Source organism: Hypanus sabinus, chromosome 6 (assembly GCF_030144855.1).
Source record: "Hypanus sabinus isolate sHypSab1 chromosome 6, sHypSab1.hap1, whole genome shotgun sequence".
In the NCBI taxonomy this organism is placed as follows: domain Eukaryota; kingdom Metazoa; phylum Chordata; class Chondrichthyes; order Myliobatiformes; family Dasyatidae; genus Hypanus; species Hypanus sabinus.
In genome coordinates, this window is record NC_082711.1 from 4,207,371 (window position 1) to 4,220,054 (window position 12,684).

Sequence of the window (12,684 nt, forward strand, 5' to 3'; positions counted from 1 at the left end):
TCACTGTAGACCCGACCACGGGCTCTACCTCATCCCTCACTCCTCACCCTCACCCGACCACGGGCTGTACCCCATCCCTCACTCCTCACCCTCACTGTAGACCCGACCACGGGCTCTACCTCATCCCTCACTCCTCACCCTCACTGTAGACCCGACCACGGGCTCTACCTCATCCCTCACTCCTCACCCTCACTGTAGACCCGACCACGGGCTCTACCTCATCCCTCACTCCTCACCCTCACTGTAGACCCGACCACGGGCTCTACCTCATCCCTCACTCCTCACCCTCACCGGACCACGGTCTCTACCTCATCCCTCACTCCTCACCCTCACCGGACCACGGGCTCTCCCTCATCCCTCACTCCTCACCTTCACTGTAGACCCGACCACGGGCTCTACCTCATCCCTCACTCCTCACCGTCACTGTAGACCCGAACACGGGCTCTACCTCATCCCTCACTCCTCACCCTCACTGTAGACCCGACCATGGGCTCAACCCCATCCCTCACTCCTCACCCTCACCCGACCACGGGCTCTACCCCATCCCTCACTCCTCACCCTCACTGTAGACCCGACCACGGGCTCTACCTCATCCCTCACTCCTCACCCTCACTGTAGACCCGACCACGGGCTCTACCTCATCCCTCACTCCTCACCCTCACCCGACCATGGGCTCTACCCCATCCCTCACTCCTCACCCTCACTGTAGACCCGCCCACGGGCTCAACCCCATCCCTCACTCCTCACCCTCACTGTAGACCCGTCCACGGGCTATACCCCATCCCTCACTCCTCACCCTCATTGAGGTGTATTACCGTGGCGTCCTCAGCCTCCAGCACCACCTCCCCTGCCCTGACTTCCCCAGGCTCTTGCTGGATTTCAGGAGCCACGGGACCCTCTGGGTTCAGTTCCACAGCAACATCCTGGTCCCTCTCCCTTCAGATGCTCCCTCTTCACTTTCACCTTCCTGCCCACCACCTGAAGCCACCCGTCCCGTGTCCAACCACGACTTCCACAGCCGGTGGCACAGGGGAGGGAGGCTCACTGCCTCTGAGGCAGAGTTGGCAGCCTGCATCTTCAGGCAATTGTTCTGAATGTGACCAAACTCCTTCAAGGCACGGCACCTCGGGTGACCGGTAGCCCACGGGATGGTATAGTAATGCCCCTGAAAATAAACCTGAATCCTCCCCTTGGCATCCCCATCCCGGGGTAGCTGCACAGACAGAATAGGTGCTCAGAACCCCGCGGCAGTGCTCTGTACCGAATCGGGGTTATTTTCGAAAGCGTCTTGCCGATGGAGTGCAGAGAGGGGAATAGGGCCTTGTCAGAGAGGATTACCAACTGCACAGAGCCCACCTGCATAAAAACCTCCCCACCTTTAATCCCCAACTCGGCCAAAAACGCACCCCTCAGTGACTTCAGTACCACCCCACCAAAGTGTGACCCTCCCTCGGTACCGCACCTCCCACCCCTGCCTCATTTCCCCTCCCATCTTCTCTCCAGGCTGCAACAGGTTGGAGTCCCTGGACGTTTCCAAGAACGCACTGGGAACCCGCGGCCTGCAGCCACTGCTCCACTGCGTCCGGCCCACGCTGCTGACCCGGCTGAATCTGCGCTCTGTGACCCACGCACAAGACAGCCTCCTCCTCGACCCACTCGTCAGCTATCTGAGTCAGGTCAGTGCCTACCGACTAGTCGGTCTCTCATCCTCTCTCTCTATCCCTCTCTCTCTTTTTCCCTCACTCACTATCTTTCTCTCTGTCCCACTTTCTCTCTTTATCTCTAACTTGTTCTATCTATCCTTTCTCTTATTTTTATCCTCTCTCTCTCTCACACATTATCTCTCTCTCTCTCATTCCCACTCTCCCTCTCTCTCTATCTCCTCATTGCTCTCTGTCTCTAACATTAACACACACCCTCTCCCTCGTCCACCAGTGTCAGTCCCAGCCATCCATCTCTCCCTCCCTCTTATCAATCCCTACCTCTACCTCTACCAATCGCTCCCCCTTTATATTCCTTTTTCTTTCTCTCTCTACCTCTACCCCCTCTCCCACCACAACCCTCCTCTCCTCTACCATATCTCCCCTTCCCCCATCATACTCTCCTCTCACGCTCCCCCCACACACTCCTCTCGCTCTCTTCCCTTCTCGCACTCTCCTCCTCGCACCCCCGGTTCCCCCTCTCCATCCAACCTTCTCCCCCAACCCCTCTCTCCTACCCCCTCCCCTACCCCTTTCTGCCTGCCACTTGTCTCCTGTTTGCCGTTCAGCTCTCGCCAAGCTCACACCTTCGTCTGCATCCCGACTCTATCCCCGTGCCAGTGCCCTGTGTTTGCGTTCACCCGTTCTCCATGCAACACTACTATGCAAGAACATGTCCAGCATTCTCTCAAATATATTTGCTAAAGGAGCCCCCTCTCTCTCCCACTTCTTCTTTGTCAATCTCTCACCCCTCTCCCCTTTCCTCCATCCCTTTCCTCCTCTCCTCCCCGTCTCCCCTCATGCTGTCCCCCTCTCCCCCTCTTCCCCTCTCCTCCTTCCTCCCCCTCTCACTCACTCCTCTCTCCATTTCACCTCGCTTTTTCAGGCTGCCATGGTCTCTTAAGTTTCCTTCCGCACATACTGTTCGTAAGACTCTCTCTCTTATCCCAACAGGATGGCTGTGTTCTGGCTCATCTCACCCTCTCCAGCAACGCCCTCAACAACGACAGCGTCAGAAATCTTGCCAGGTACCTAGTGACGAGCTTCACCCTTTGGAATACAAATCCCAACCACATGTACCCACAGTGGGCTGTCTCTCTCAGTCCCTCTCTCTCAGGTTTGATCTATACACTGACCAGTGTCTCTCAGAGGGAAATCTGTACACTGACCGGTGTCTCTCTCTGTCCCTCTCACTCAGAGAGAGATCTGTACACTGACCGGTGTCTCTCAGAGGGAGATCTGTACACTGACCGGTGTCTCTCAGAGGGAGATTTGTACACTGACTGGTGTCTCTCTCTGTCCCTCTCACTCAGAGAGAGATCTGTACACTGACCGGTGTCTCTCACAGGGAGATCTATACACTGACCGAGATCTCTCAGTCCTACTCTCTCCCCTTTTCCCTCTGTCCCTCTCCCCCTCCCCCTCACCCCATCCCCACTCCCTCTCCCCCTCACCCCATCCCCACTCCCTCTCTCTGGTGGTTCTACACCCTAGGTTGTTCGGTTGTCTCGAAATCGTGGTGCTGTGGGCCGGACTAATCTGACAGGTCACCCTCCCATTCCCTGCTAGGTGCCTGCCCTCTCTCCCATCACTGGCATCCCTGGACCTTTCCCAAAACCCTGACATCAGCCTGCCTGGTCTGCAGATACTTCTAGATGCCCTGGACAAGAGAATGTCCTGCCTGGATCTCCTGGATTTGTCAGGTTAGTGGGAACAGCGGATCAATCTCTGTGAGGTGACGGGAGGTTCATCATTCACTGCCAGTCATGGAGCATAAGGCAGGGCAGGCCGGACTCCAGGTCACCTCCAGGGTGAGGTGGAGGGATTTCCTCAGCAGGGGCTCGTTCATGTCTGGAGATATCGACCTTTGCTATAGATTGGGGAATTTTCTCCGGAGGGTTAGAGGCCTGGATCAGAATGAACGTATGTCAGATTTCATATCACAGACATGTCTCCCAGCAGCAGTGACAGAGACAAAAACCGATGAATTAATCAGAAATGCATAAACACTGAGCCGAGAGCAAACATAGTGAGGGAGTGTTCACGGCTCTGACGGCAGAGGGGAAGAAGCTGTTCCTTAATCACTGACTGTGTGTCTTCAGGCTCCTGTACCTCCTCCCTGATGGTAGCAATGAGAAGAGGGTGTGTCCTGGGTGATGGGGGCCCTTAAAGATGGATGCCACCTTTTTGAGGTGTCAGTTATTGAAGATGTTCTCAATACTGTTGACTCTCCGCGCCCCCCTCCCTACCGGACACTGTCCCTCTGAGCCCCCTACCGGACACCGTCTCTCCCTACCGGACACCGTCCCTCCCCTAACGGATACCGTCCCTCCCCTACCGGACACCGTCCCTCCCCTACCGGACACCGTCCCTCCCCTACCGGATACCGTCCCTCCCTACCGGACACCGTCCCTCCCTACCGGACACTGTCCCTCTGAGCCCCCTACCGGACACCGTCCCTCCCTACCGGATACCGTCCCTCCCCTACCGGATACCGTCCCTCCCCTACCGGATACCGTCCCTCCCTACCGGACACTGTCCCTCCCTACCGGACACTGTCCCTCCCTACCGGACACTGTCCCTCTGAGCCCCCTACCGGACACCGTCCCTCCCTACCGGACACCGTCCCTCCCCTACCGGATACCGTCCCTCCCTACCGGACACTGTCCCTCCCTACCGGACACTGTCCCTCTGAGCCCCCTACCGGACACCGTCCCTCCCTACCGGATACCGTCCCTCCCCTACCGGATACCGTCCCTCCCCTACCGGATACCGTCCCTCCCTACCGGACACTGTCCCTCCCTACCGGACACTGTCCCTCCCTACCGGACACTGTCCCTCTGAGCCCCCTACCGGACACCGTCCCTCCCTACCGGACACTGTCCCTCCCCTACCGGATACCGTCCCTCCCCTACCGGATACCGTCCCTCCCTACCGGACACTGTCCCTCCCCTACCGGATACCGTCCCTCCCCTACCGGATACCGTCCCTCCCTACTGGACACTGTCCCTCCCTACCGGACACTGTCCCTCCCTACCGGACACTGTCCCTCTGAGCCCCCTACCGGATACCGTCCCTCCCTACCGGATACCGTCCCTCCCCTACCGGATACCGTCCCTCCCTACTGGACACTGTCCCTCCCTACCGGACACTGTCCCTCCCTACCGGACACTGTCCCTCCCCTACCGGATACCGTCCCTCCCTACCGGATACCGTCCCTCCCCTACCGGACACCGTCCCTCCCTACCGGACACTGTCCCTCCCTACCGGACACTGTCCCTCCCCTACCGGATACCGTCCCTCCCCTACCGGACACCGTCCCTCCCTACCGGACACTGTCCCTCCCTACCGGACACTGTCCCTCTGAGCCCCCTACCGGACACCGTCCCTCCCTACCGGACACTGTCCCTCCCCTACCGGATACCGTCCCTCCCCTACCGGATACCGTCCCTCCCTACCGGACACTGTCCCTCCCTACCGGACACTGTCCCTCTGAGCCCCCTACCGGACACCGTCCCTCCCTACTGGATACCGTCCCTCCCCTACCGGACACCGTCCCTCCCTACCGGACACTGTCCCTCCCCTACCGGATACCGTCCCTCCCTACCGGACACTGTCCCTCCCTACCGGACACTGTCCCTCTGAGCCCCCTACCGGACACTGTCCCTCCCTACCGGACACTGTCCCTCCCTACCGGACACTGTCCCTCCCCTACCGGATACCGTCCCTCCCTACCGGACACTGTCCCTCCCTACCGGACACTGTCCCTCCCCTACCGGATACCGTCCCTCCCCTACCGGATACCGTCCCTCCCTACCGGACACTGTCCCTCCCTACCGGACACTGTCCCTCCCCTACCGGATACCGTCCCTCCCCTACCGGATACCGTCCCTCCCTACCGGACACCGTCCCTCCCTACCGGACACCGTCCCTCCCTACCGGACACTGTCCCTCTGAGCCCCCTACCAGGCACCGTCTCTCCGCGCCCCCTACCGACGGTGATTCAAGCAGATCTGGTGATGGTTTATAAAACTAGTCAAGACATCAACACACACCCTGTCAGACTGTTTCACAGGTGGAATTTCCAGAGTGGAAGTAATGCTTTTGACTCGAGGTTTTGTGTATATCTGGCAAATACAGCTGATCTTTACATAATGATCATCTTCAAATCCTAGAGGCGTAGCTTTAAATTGAAAAGGCAGAGGTTTGAGGAGACATGAGGGGCAAGTTTTAAGTCATTTACTGTATTCAGAGATTTCCACTCTCCAGCCAGCAGCCCATCTTTTTAACACTAGCCTATCAAAAGGCAACCACAATGACCAATTGACCTTCTAACCAGTACGTCTTTGAACTGTGGGAGGAAACTGGAGCACCCAGAGGAAACCCACACATTTCATGTAGAGAACGTACAAACTCTTTAGAGGGTGCCGGAACTCCAGAGCACCTGGGTTTTACCCACAAGCTCACAGAGAGAACGTGCAGACTCCGCACAGACAGCTCTGGAGGCCAGGATCAAACCTGGGATTTCTGGGACAATAAGGCAACAACAGTCCCCACTGTGACTCTCCTCTGAGGGCCACAACTGCTGATACTCCCACATGTGGTCCAGCTGCCTGGGGTGCCGCCCGACCAATACCTGGGTTTGGTCACCAGATGGAACTGTCATGTTTCTGCGGTCAAGGGCAGAGTTCTTAGTTCAGCCCCGTTCCACACCCCTTTTCCTCTTGCAAAGGTGAGATTCTCAGTGACTACATCAACACAACTTTACAAGTTCAAGTTTAATTATCATTCAGCCGTACACAGGGCTACATCCACAAGAAGCAGCATTCCTTCAGGGCCAAGGTGCAAGTCACATTAGCAACAGCACAGAGAACAGCGCATAGCACAGAGCACAAAGAGCACAACTGGTTATGATAATAGAAAACATACAGTCACAAAGGAAAAAAATATCTAGCCCAAGCCCTGAGTGGTATGATGTTTGAATTAATGGTTGCACTGGTCCAGCTTGTTCTTCCACTGAGCAAACACTGGGGGGGCAGCACCGAGCGAACATGGGGTGGAGGGGGCAGCACTGAGTGAACACCAGAGTAACACTATGGTATCACACAATTCACACCCAACAGATTAACATTTAAGACTAAGATTTGCGTTATTTATCACACACACATCAAAACATACAGTGAAATGCGTCATTTGCATTAACAATCAATGTCATCCGACGATGTGCTGGGGGCAGCCCTTAAGTGTTGTCACACATTTAAAGTAGTAAAGTTCAAAGTAAATTTATTATCAAACTCCATATACAACCCTGAGATTCATTTTCCTGTGGGCATTCACAGTAGGTACAAGGAAACAATAATAATAAAATAAGCTATGAATATAGAGTTATAGAGTCATACTATAGCACAGAAATAGACCCTTTGGCCCAAATAGTCCATGCTGAACTTATTTTGCCTAGTCCCATCGACCAATCTCTGGGCCATCATCCTCTATGCCCCTCCTTTTTCAGTGTTGGGGTGAGTGAAGTTATCCCCTCTGGTTCAAGAGTCTGATGGCTCAGGGGTAATAACCATTCCTGAACCTGGTGGTGTGGGTTCTGAGGCTCCTGTACCTTCTTCCTGATGGCAGCAGTGAGAAGAGAGCTTGTCCTGAGTGATGGGGGTCCCTGATGTTGGAAGCTGCTACCGCCTGGTAGCACTCACATCGACAGTGATGAAATGCTTTGAGAGGTTGGTCATGACTAGACTGAACTCCTGTCTTAGCAAGGACCTGGACCCATTGCAATTTGCCTATCGCCACAACAGGTCAACAGCAGACACAATCTCAGTGGCTCTTCACACAGCTTTAGACCACCTGGACAACACAGACACCTACGTCAGGATGCTGTTCATTGACTATAGCTCAGCATTCAATACCATCATTCCCACAATCCTGATTGAGAAGTTGTACCTCCCTCTGCAATTGGATTCTCAACTTCCTAACTAGAAACTGCAACCTGTATGGATTGGTGATAACATCTCCTCCTCATTGATGATCAACACTGGTGCACCTCAGGGGTGTGTGCTTAGCCCACTGCTCTGCTCTATATACACATGACTGTGTGGCTAAGCATAGCTCAAACACCATCTGTAAATTTGCTGATGATACAGCCATTGTTGGTAGAATCTCAGGTGGTGACAAGAGGGCGTACAGGAGTGAGATAAGCCAACTGGAATGGTGCCGCAGCAACAACCTGGCACTCAACGTCAGTAAGATGAAAGAGCTGATTGTGGACTTCAGGAAGGGTAAGACAAAGGAACATATACCAATCCTCACAGAGGGATCAGAAGTGGAGAGAGTGAGCAGCTTCAAGTTCCTGGGGGTCAAGATCTCTGAGGATCTAACCTGGTCCCAACATATTGATGTAGTCATAAAGAAGGCAAGACTGTGGCTATACTTCATTAGAAGAGATTTGACATGTCAACAAATACACTCAAAACCTTCTACAGTTGTACTGTGGAGAGCATTCTGACAGGCTGCATCACTGTCTGGTATGGAGAGGCTACTGCACAGGATTGAAAGAAGCTGCAGAAGGTTGTAAATCTAGTCATCTCCATCTTGGGCTCTAGCCTACAAAGTACCCTGGACATCTTCAGGGAGCAATGTCTCAGAAAGGCAGCGTCCATTATTAAAGATCTCCAGCATGTCCTTTTCTCACTGTTACCATCAGGGAGGAGGTACAGAAGCCTGAAGGCACACACTCAGCGATTCAGGAACAGCTTCTTCCCTTCTGCCATCCGATTCCTAAATGGACATTGAACCCTTGGACACTACCTCACTTTTTTAATACATATTATTTCTGGCTTTTTGCACAATTTTTAATCTATTCAATAAGTATACTGTAATTGATTTAGTTATTTATTATTATTTATTTTATCGTGTTTTTTCTTCCATATTATGTATTGCATTGAACTGCCACTGCTAAGTGAACAAAGTTCACGTCACATGACGGTGATAATAAACCTGATTCTGATTTCCTACAACAGCGTTCCGTGTAGATACAGACAGACAGACAGACAGATGTACTTTGTTGATCCCGAGTTAGATGTGCTCAATGGCGGGGAGAGCTTTCCCTGTGATGGACTAGGCTGTATCCACTACTTCTTGGCAACAACGTAGCATGCCCACTATGTTCAGCAAAACAAACCCCTAACCCTAACCCTAACCCTAACCCTAACCCTAACCCTAACCCAAACCACCCAGTGACATGGCTCCAACCCCAGTCCAGGCCCTGTCCGGGCCTCCAACCCTAACACAGGCCACCTCCGGGCCTCCAACCCTAACACAGGCCACCTCCGGGCCTCCAACCCTAACACAGGCCACCTCCGGGCCTCCAACCCTAACACAGGCCACCTCCGGGCCTCCAACCCTAACACAGGCCACGTCCAGGCCTCCAAACACCTCCAACCCTAACACAGGCCACCTCCGGGCCTCCAACCCTAACACAGGCCACCTCCGGGCCTCCAACCCTAACACAGGCCACCTCCGGGCCTCCAACCCTAACACAGGCCACCTCCGGGCTTCCAACCCTAACACAGGCCACCTCCGGGCCTCCAACCCTAACACAGGCCACCTCCGGGCCTCCAACCCTAACACAGGCCACCTCCGGGCTTCCAACCCTAACACAGGCCACCTCCGGGCCTCCAACCCTAACACAGGCCACCTCCGGGCCTCCAACCCTAACACAGGCCACCTCCGGGCCTCCAACCCTAACACAGGCCACCTCCGGGCCTCCAACCCTAACACAGGCCACCTCCGGGCCTCCAACCCTAACACAGGCCACCTCCGGGCCTCCAACCCTAACACAGGCCACCTCCGGGCCTCCAACCCTAACACAGGCCACCTCCGGGCCTCCAACCCTAACACAGGCCACCTCCGGGCTTCCAACCCTAACACAGGCCACCTCCGGGCCTCCAACCCTAACACAGGCCACCTCCGGGCCTCCAACCCTAACACAGGCCACCTCCGGGCCTCCAACCCTAACACAGGCCACGTCCGGGCCTCCAAACACCTCCAACCCCATCACAGGCCACCTCCCATTTAAAAATTACTCAGACCATAAGACATGGCAGAATTTAGCTATTTGACCCATCGAGTCTGCTCTGACATTCCATCAGGGCTGATTTATTATCTCTCAGCCTCAATCTCCTGCCTTCTGCCTGTAACCTTTGACACCCTGACTCATCAAGAACCTGTCAGCCTCCACTTTAAATATACCCAATGACTTGGCCTCCATGGCCATCTGTGACAATGAATTCCTCAGAATCATCACCTTTGACTAAAGAAATTGCTCCTCATCTCTGTTCTAAAAGGACCTTCCTCTATTCTGAGGCTGTGCCCTCTGGTCCTAGACTCCCCCTCAGTCAGTGAGTACAGACCCAGAGCCATCAAAGGTTCCTCATATGTTAACCTTTCTTTGTCAGAATCATTCTCACGAATCTCTTCTGGGCCCTCTGCAATACCAGCACATCTTTTCTTAGATAAGGGGGTTAAAACTGCTCACAATGTGTCTGTGGTCTGACCAGAGCCTTGTAAAGACTCACCATTACTTTTATATTCTGGTCCTCTCACAATGATTTCATTTGCCTTCCTCACCACCGACTCAGTCTGTTTGGGTTGCTCAGGTCTAGAATTGTGCTCCAAACTCGACAGCGACAGTCCTTTCCACATTAGGTTCCACCTGCTCTGTTCTCCACCCACCCACTCAAGATTCATTTTGAAATACGGTGCGGAACAACGAGCTGTGCTGCCCAGCAAAACCAAGCCTAGTCACGGGACAATTTACAATGACCAATTAACCTATCAACCGGTGTGTCTCCGCACGGTGGGAGGAAACCCATACCTTCAGCCAAAGGAAAGTATAAACTTGCTTCCAGGGGATGCCGGAATTGAACTCCAAACTTGGCAGCTCCGAGCTGTAACTGCATCGTGCTACTGTGGCGATGTGTTTATCCCTGCCCGTGGTCGGCACCTCACTGTATCACCAGCTCCGTCGGAAAAACGGCTCGAAGGACTGTAGATGCTGGAAATGCAAAACAGAAATGGAAAGGGCAAGCAAATGGATTGTATCAGGGACAAAATGCTGGAGGAACTTGGCAGTGTCTGCGGAGTGGAGTAAACAGTTGACGTTTCAGGCTGAGGCACTTCACCAGCAGGAGGATTGCGAAGGTGTAGAGTCAGAACCAGGTTTATTATCACTGGCATGTGTCATGAAATTTGTTAAGTTACCAGCAGCAGTTCCATGCAAAACATAATGTAGAAGAAAAAGTGAAAATAAATGGGTTATGGATCAAATATAAATGCAAGCAGGCTTTTCCCACAGACGACAGCTAGAGGTCATGGGTTAAGGGTGAAAGGTGAAATGATTAAAGGAAACATGAAGGGGAAACTTCTTCAGAGAGTGTGGACCAGTGGAAGTGGGACGGTTTGATTTCAAGGGTTAACAGAGGCTTGGATGGAAGGAGTATGGAGGACAGTGGTCCAGGCTTGGGTCGATGGGACTCAGCACTGATTAGATGGGCTGAAGGTCCTGTTTGCCTGCTGTACTTTTCACTGACTACAAAGCTCTGTACAACACTCTCCACCCTGGTCCCCAATGTAAAGGGGGAGGACTCCCAACAAAGAGGCCACCCCACCCCCCCGGGGGCCACCCTCACTTTAGGGTTACCAAGGGGGTGGGGGGGGGGGATTGACGGTGCAGGAGGACAGAGAACCTGAAGCAAAGGAACTGTTTTTGCAGGGTGCGCCGTGCAGCGGGAGGACGTCAGCAATGTTACAGAGAGGTGGTATCTGAGGGACCTCCGGCTGTGAACAGCGGATTCTCAGAAGCAGAACAAGCACACGATTGAGCAGGTCCCTCATGTGATTGAATGACACGGGGTAAAGGGCTGGCACCGGAAGGGCTGGCCACGACTCGATCATCCACCTGCGGGACTCTGGGAGGGGATTAACCTGCTCCGTGACCCAGTTCCTCACTCAGACTGCTCCTTGAAAGAGGAGAGGGGGGAGTAAGGCGCCCACAGCTGTTACACCAAGGATCAAAGTGCACAGAATGCAGAAACAGGCCCTTCAGCAAAGGACCTACATCCCTGCTAACCATCAGATATCCATCCACACTGACTTCACCCTCACACTAGGGGTTACAGGTTTAAAGGGAGAGGGGAGATGTTTACACAAAGAGGAACGAGCTGCCGGAGGTTGTGGTTGAGAGGGCTACAATTATAAATACAACCACACTCCTCTCCTCTCAGATTTGCCCCTCTTCAGCCCTGTACCACTTCCACCTACCCCCTGCCAGCTCACTTCACCTGCCTCCCCCACCCACCTTCCCTTCCCCCTCCCCGGTCTCACCTACCCCCTGCCAGCTCACTTCACCTGCCACCCCCACCCACCTTCCCTTCCCCCTCCCCGGTCTCACCTACCCCCTGCCAGCTCCTCACTTCACCTGCCACCCCCACCCACCTTCCCTTCCCCCTCCCCAGTCTCACCTACCCCCTGCCAGCTCACTTCACCTGCCACCCCCACCCACCTTCCCTTCCCCCTCCCCGGTCTCACCTACCCCCTGCCAGCTCCTCCACCTGCCTCCCCCACCCACCTTCCCTTCCCCCTCCCCGGTCTCACCTACCCCCTGCCAGCTCCTCACTTCACCTGCCACCCCCACCCACCTTCCCTTCCCCCTCCCCGGTCTCACCTACCCCCTGCCAGCTCCTCACTTCACCTGCCACCCCCACCCACCTTCCCTTCCCCCTCCCCGGTCTCACCTACCCCCTGCCAGCTCCTCACTTCACCTGCCACCCCCACCCACCTTCCCTTCCCCCTCCCCAGTCTCACCTACCCCCTGCCAGCTCCTCACTTCACCTGCCACCCCCACCCACCTTCCCTTCCCCCTCCCCGGTCTCACCTACCCCCCTGCCAGTCCTCACTTCACCTGCCACCCCCACCCACC

The 12,684-nt window shown here is 54.8% G+C and overlaps 1 long non-coding RNA gene across 1 annotated transcript; it reads left to right on the forward strand.

Moving 5' to 3' along the window:
- Window positions 1-220: 220 nt before the first annotated feature.
- LOC132395245 (uncharacterized) lies at window positions 221-12,150 on the forward strand. Its single transcript, XR_009512547.1, has 4 exons — window positions 221-1,676; window positions 2,655-2,728; window positions 3,270-3,403; window positions 11,479-12,150. It is a non-coding gene; the product is annotated as an uncharacterized LOC132395245 (long non-coding RNA).
- Window positions 12,151-12,684: the final 534 nt, after the last annotated feature.